We start from the raw sequence: 7011 nt of genomic DNA on the forward strand, positions 1-7011 counted from the left end.
GAGGGGGTCTCCCCAGACTCTCCAGCCTGTGGGGTGGGGCAGCCTTGGCCTCCCTGCCCGTGCTCCCCTCCCGCCCTCTACCTCTGCCTCCTGGACACCCATCCCCAGTCACCCCCAGCTACTCTCCCACCTACAACCCATCCATGGCTCCCTCTTGTCACAACAGACCCCAAACCAGCTGTGGCCCTGCCCTCCCCGCCCTGCCCGTTGCCCTACCTCCCACTCTCCAGGAATCTGGACTCCCTCGCCCCTGCCCCACCAGCCCGGGGTCCTGCCCAGGTCTCTTCTGGGCTTCCTGGAGTTATTCTCCAGGGAACCTGGCCCTCTGGAGCGACTTTCCATGTATTTGTTTGCTGCTGGTCTGCTTCCTCCTCGAAGCTGCCGGCCCCTGAGGCCACTGGTGCCTCCCAGGCTCATACCACAGCTGTTGGGGGAACAGATGAACGAGTGGGTGACCGAGGGAGCATGCAGGGGTGTGTGTGTGTGCGTGAGCGGGCCTCCCTCACCTTTGCTACAGCTGCCCTGGGACCAGCACCGCGTGTGATGCCTGGGAGTGCGCTCATGTGACACTTCCATGTCAGCAGGGAGGGGGACCAGCCCCCAGGCCACTGTCCCTGGAACAGCAGACCCAACCCAGAATGTAGGCTGACCTCAGAGACCCACAGAGGCACAGCTAAGGCCTGGGAGGGAGGCCGAGAGTGGGCTCCAGCTGTCCTGTGGCCCTAGGTGGGCAGCCCTGCCCCTGCCCACTGGCTGCCTTGCAGGGTTTAATTTGTGGGAAGATTGGCAGCCCATGGGCCACCTTTGCTCCTTTGTCCTGTAGCAGGAACGCCAGGAGCCGCAGAGCCCTGGGTCTCCTCTGACCCTAAGCCTGCCTCAGGTCTGCATGAGGTCCAGACTCAGGGGTCCTCGGACAGGAAGGGGCCTACCCTGGTCCTCAGGGGGATGCCCCCTCTGGCCACTCCCAGGTGGAGAGGGCAGAGCAGGTTCTTCAGGGCAGGGCCACCAACCACAGCCACTGGGCTGATCCAGTGCCCAGAGGGGAGGCCAAGAGCTCAGTGGGTTTAAGGGTCACTCCTGCCGAGCAGCCCAGACCCCCAGGCTCCCCGTACTCCTGGGTCTGCAGCCCCACCCACCGGACCCACCAGACCCAGCGACCACTCCTTCCCACCACAGCACCCATGGGTGCAAAGCTGCCCTGGGGGTCCCCATCCCCACAGCCCCAGCCACCACACTCCTGAGTGACCTTCAGGATCTCAGTCCAGGATCTCGTGTCTGGCAGGTGGATCCTTGTCTGTTGCCTTTGTCCCCAGGAGCAAGGACCAGGAAGGGACAGAGGGTGGCAGCAGGGCCTCTGGCCTCTGGCCTCACGGGCAGCACCTGCAGGTGCTGTGAACCCTAGAAGGGGGCGTCGACCTGGCACAGATGCAGGGATGGACACCGAGGGGGTCCAGCTGAGGATCCTGCCCTCCTGCTTCCCGCCTATCTAGTCTCGGGAGCCTCCTGGAGCTGCAGGAAGGAGACACGCCCCCCCCCACCCCACCGGGGTGCTCAGCGCTCAGACCCAGAATTGCAAACAAAGGAGTGTCTTCCTCCAGCATGTGGGGCGGCCCTTCCACGCAGACCATCCAGAGCAGGTGTCACCAGGCCCAGGGAAGCGCTGGCCCCAAGGAAGGGGCTCCCGCACATGCTGGTGTGCTCTGACCGTGTCTCCTCTGCATGTGTACATGTGTGAGGGGCAGTGAGGCTATGGGATAACCCTCCTCCCTTAACAACCAAGGGGCTTGGACCCGAAGGAGGTGAGGACGTGATACCACCACCTGCGGAGCCTGTGGGGCCAAGAGCATGTTCAGACCAGAGGTGGGTGTCCCCGGATTCCCTGGAGCCCCTAAGCCCCAGGGAGCGAGTGTGCGGTGAAGGGACTGGGGTACATGCGCATGTGTGCTTGTGGGTGTACAGACATGGACACACGGGTCTCATCCTGCAGGTGCAGCTGGAGCTCCAGGGGATGGGCATCAGGTCAGGGTACACCTGCCAGGCCTCGGCTGCCCCCTCATCTCCTTCCTCTTGGCTCCTGAGGAGGCCAAGAAAACAATTCTCCCTTCCCTGGGGTCTGCAGGGCTTACTAAAGGCAGGCCTCCGTGGACACCCTCCCCACCCTCTTGGCCCCCCAGGGCGCCCACCCACTCGTCCCAGCCTTGCATCACCCTTCCGCCCCTTCTGTCACCAAACACAAGTATTGAGCAACTCCATGTGCCCACACCGTCCTTGGCGTCAGGCAAGACATGGACAATGAACAATGAAACCTATCAGAACCAAATAAAAGAAAGAAATTATTTAAACGGCTGTGGAAAGAACAGGGGAGAACTGGTGGTTGAGGGTGAGTCAGGGGCGACCTCATCGCAAAGGTAACATTTGTGTGAGTAACTGAGGGAGGGGTGGTCCATCTACCCACCATCCATCCACCTCCCCACCTCCATCCAACCACTGGCCCCTCCATCCACATATCCATCCATCTGTCCGTCTGTCCATCTGCCCATCCATCCATCTCCCCACCCATCATGCTTCATGTATCTGTGTATCCATCCATCCAAGTATCCGTCCATCCATCTGTCCATCTACTCACCTACCCATCTCCATCCATCCACGTATCCATCCATCCATCTGTCCATCCAGCTGTCTGTCCACCTGTCCATCCATCCATCTCCCCACCATCATGGTTCATGCATCTGTGTATCCATCCATCCAACCATCCATCCATCCATCCACTTTCTCACTAACCCTTCAGTGCATCCACTCTCCAACTGCCATCCACCCATCCGTCCATCTGCCCATCCCTCCAGCCATCCACCCGCCCACCATGTATCCACTCCTTCCTCTGGCCACCCACTCACCATTTGCTACCTCCCCTCAGGCACCTGGACTCACAGACACAAATGAGTCAGCCTCAGCCCTCAGGGTGCCCACCTGCCCTGCCAGTGAGGATGGCTCTGTCACAGGCTCTGGGTAGCCGGGGCGGGTGGGGGGTGGGGTGGGGAGGGGCTGAGGGGGGGCACTGTGCACAGCCTGTGAGGTTCCTGTGTGGCTCCTTTCTCTCCTCAGTCTGTGTATCTCAGACAAAATCACGATCCCCCATAGTGAGGCCTGGCCTTCCGCTCATCTGGTTTCCCCCACACTGTAGCCAAGCAAGGCTGGGAACTCAGTAGGCACCCAATAAATACCAGCATGTTGGCTGACTCATCCCTGACTCTTCCTCCTTTGTTCACCCCATTTTGCTCTGGGCTGTGACATCCTGGCCTCCCTGCCAGCCCGTGGCCTGACCTGCACACCTGCCCTCTCCGAGTCCACTCTTGGCCGAGGCCCAGGCTGGCTCTGGCTCTGAGACTGGCCCAGAGGGCCTGCCTGTTGGCTGAAGTGCCAAGCCAGCAGCACCAGCCAAGTGGACAGGACCCAGGCCAGGAAACTACCCCAAGGCCTTGAAGGGTTGGGGATAGACCACCCACTCCAGGACTCCTGCCCTCCATTCTCCACGTGGCCAGGGGCACCCACCTATGTGTCCAGCCGGGAAGGGCCTGATAGTGTATCAGATGCTCCCCAAGTGCAGCCACCTGCTGCCCCAGCACGGTCAGTGAGGCCAGGTGGAGTGGGCGTGGGCCACTCTTCTGGGTGGGTGCCCTGTGAGGGCCAAGTCTTGGTCATCATAAGTGGGGCATGTCAGGCCCCCGGCGGTGCTGGGCAGCCATGTGCCTCCCAGGGCCCCACCTGCTTAGAGAGCCCCTGACTTCACCCTACCAGCTCCCACAGGAAAGTGAAGGATTAGGGTGCGTGTCTGAGGGGGCATATTTTGGGGGTGATTTCACCAAAGGGCACCAGACCACACATCCTTACAACAGCTGGACAGGCTGGCTAACGTAGAGTCGGGTCTTGATTTTGCAAGCAGTTGGTCCAAATTCCCAGCAAAGGTATTACCAGGTGGCCCTGCCAGCTGGGAGCTGACCTCACATCCCAAACCGACTTCATCTCGAGGGACTGTATCCAGGGCTTCTGTGGGGGTGCCCTGCCAGGCTCCAGCTACCTTGGACCCTCATCACCAGGACTTTGGATTCTCAGGGCTGGTCCCTAGGTCATTCATGTGGAAGGAGGGTGAGGCTCACAGGCTGGCAGGGGGACAAGAGGGGACCCAAGGGTTCCTGCGGCATGGCCACGACACCCTTCTGAAGCTGAACCTCCAGGTGCAAAGCCAGTCCCAGTGGCCCCGGCAAGCAGCAAGCATGTGGAGAGGCTGCCTGTGGGCGGTAGCTGTCTGGGAACTCCCCGAACTGGAGCAGTGATGTCAGATGACCTAACCTCTCAGACCAGAGAAAACACTGGGGGAGCTCCCCACTCACCCACGGGATGCCGGGCAGGACTCTGTGTCCTGGACAGGGAGGGCCGAGTGCGGGTGTGTGGTCCGCAGGTGGGACCCTGCCAGCAGGTGACTCCTGGCCCCATCTCTGTCCTGGGCTGGCTTCTCTGTTGAGCATCTTTCCTCCTATTCCCCCTTCTTAGGGGTGCGGGCAGGGTCTCTCCAGTCCCTCTCTGGTCATGAAAGGGCTTGTGCGGGTACACATGCACATGTATGTGCCATGCATGCACATAGGTGTGATACATGCCTCCCCGGGTGCACCATAACATGCGTGCACACTCACGCACACGCAAATGCACAGCACCCAGCCCAGTGCTTTGGAAAGGAGCGGGGCGGTGAATGGAGGGGAAAGGGCAGGGGGCTGGGCGGGGCTGGAAGGTCCAGCTCAGTCTGCCCGCTGGGAGCCCCACCAGGGCGAGGCCTCCTGCACCCCAAGCTGGGCACAATTAGAGCCAGTCAACTCTGCGGAGCAACACTCACGGAGCCCCTGAGCGGGAGAGACATGGTCAACTCCGAGCGGAGGGACTCCCAGCCTTTGGCCTGGTATGCTGCCCAAACTGGGGATCTCCGTGTCCCCGCGTGGGAGGAATGCCGATCCCGGGCCCTGCCTAGCACCCCCTGCCTGCGCGTCTGTGTCTGCTCTGGGAGCTCAGGGCAACTCTGCGTCCAGCCGCTGGAGGCCACTGCTCGGGTGCCATCCTGGACTATGGGCACGGGCAGGCCAGCGTCTGGGGCAGAGGGGCCACCAGAGCCCCCGTGGGCCAGCAGGGAGCACAGTGTGCGCATGGGGCTGGGGCAGCACAGTTGAGTTCCGCAGGGCTGCGGTCCTGCCCCCAAGGACCCCTTCAACAGACTTGTGAACTTGAGGAAGAGGAACTGGTGGCACCTGCCTCCTCAAACCCCCCTCCAGGGGCTTAGGCATTTAACCATTCCGTACTGAGCACCTACTGCATGCAGCTACTTCTCACAGTGGCTGAGGAGGGCCCTGGGAGCGACTCTGTGTGGACGCTCCCCTTGGACCCTCCCTGGGGGTCACCCTCAGTAGCCTTCCCTCTCCCTCCTCTGGCTCCTTCTGTTTTCTGCCCCCCCCCCCCCACTCCAACCCCCAGGAGAGCACTATCCCTGCCTGAACAGCATGCCGGGCTGAACATGAACAGCATTCGGGGCATGCAGCCGGTGCTCAGCGAGGACGGGGGAGTGTGGGGGTGCCGAATCAGAAGTCCTGCCAAAGAAGGTAGCCAGGACAGGAGCCTCTGGTGCCGCACCCCTGGCCCATAGACCTCGTGGCAGCCCCATACCCTGTGACCAGCCTCAGTTTACCCAAATGTTGACAGCCCTCCGGCCCCAGGGAAAGAATGTGGGGTGGGTTGCAGGGTGCGGAGGCCACGGAGGGAAGCTGAGTGCAGGGCTCAGCCTGGGGAGGGGGCTGTGGGCGGGAGGGGCATTCCAGAGGGGGCCTGGTAAGCTGGTACTTCCTGCTCCCGAGGGCTGGCCCTGGCCTCACCCTGACCCTGGGTCTTTCCTCACCTGAGCCCAGTGCGTCCCAGCCCCATTCGCTATGCCCTGCACGCCCAGCTCCGCCCCACTGCCCCAGCTCCCACCCACCAGCCCAGGTCCTGGGTCCTCCCCTCAGGCAGCCACCAGCTCCTCAGAGCTTGCAGGGAGCTCTCAGCAGCAACCCCCCCGCCCCTGGACCCCGGCCAGCCTCCTATGCACCCCAGAGTCCCCCTGCCACAGCCCAGGGCCCCCAGAGTGGAAACCTGTGTGGCTCAGGGCTCCCTGAGTGCCCCTCACTTTCTCCCCCCACCTTGGCCTCTGAAAAGCCTCCCCAGGTGCTTGAGTGGTGACCTGTTAAAATTTTAAAAATAAGGAGACATATAAAAAAGTAAAGTTGGTCATGTTGTGACCTCAGTCAGCGGCCAGCTCAACAATGGCCAATTCAGAGGCAGTTGGGTCTAATCTCTGCCCGGACTCCCCACCCCACCCTGCCGACTGCTTCAAAGCCATTCCCGACATCACACAACCCACAACAGCAGGAGGAAGTAGTGCAGTGCACACCTCCAGCACCTGTGCTGCTTCCCCCTGAAGACCAGTGCCAACGGGGCGGGCAGGAGCCAGGCCACCGGCCCTTCCAGACCCACTTTCAGAATAATGAGCCCTAGCAACCAGCAAAAGGTCAAGAGGATTCTCTGTGGCATCGTCATGAATGAATGTTTTTTTTAAGATATGGGATGTCTTTTACTGCATGGTTCTTTCCCCTGCTCTGGTCGTCCTTCTGTGGGTGGGCCCTTCCTGAAACTTTCTGGTGGACGGAGAGTAATTTTGTTTTCAGATAAAAGAGCCCAGTGCTTTACTCCCGTGTTCCTGATTCAGATTTAAGGATTGCTCCGTACTTCCCTGGTTTCATCCTTCCATATCTCTCATGCTCAAAATCTTCGCTCCTAAGGGGTCTAACATCATGTACACAATCCCAGAGTAACAACACGGAGGTTGTTAGTGACAACGCGGTTCCTTGGGATCCTCGGTCCTAGGAACGCCGGCGAAAATGCTGACCGCAGGCGACCTTGTGTGGCTGTGCCTGAGCACGGGGCAGCTCCCGGGAGGGA

The sequence above is a fragment of the Canis lupus genome, chromosome 18, assembly GCF_011100685.1.
Source record: "Canis lupus familiaris isolate Mischka breed German Shepherd chromosome 18, alternate assembly UU_Cfam_GSD_1.0, whole genome shotgun sequence".
Taxonomy (NCBI): Eukaryota; Metazoa; Chordata; class Mammalia; order Carnivora; family Canidae; genus Canis; species Canis lupus.